We start from the raw sequence: 221 nt of genomic DNA on the forward strand, positions 1-221 counted from the left end.
TTCTGTTGCTTTTCTTTTTTTTGAGAGCAAAGGAGGGGCAGGGAGTGAACATACCCTCCTTTTTCAGGGAGCGGCTGGGCCAGGAGGGGGCAGTGTAAGCTTGTCATTACTTCATGGTTCAGCAGGCTGTGTTGGAGGGAAATGGGGAAAGTGTAAAAAAAATAGTTTCTTCTGAACCCTGATTCTGAGGAGTGAGAAACATAGGAATGTGAAGACTTACC

The sequence above is a fragment of the Dasypus novemcinctus genome, chromosome 13 (genome assembly GCF_030445035.2).
Source record: "Dasypus novemcinctus isolate mDasNov1 chromosome 13, mDasNov1.1.hap2, whole genome shotgun sequence".
NCBI lineage: Eukaryota > Metazoa > Chordata > Mammalia > Cingulata > Dasypodidae > Dasypus > Dasypus novemcinctus.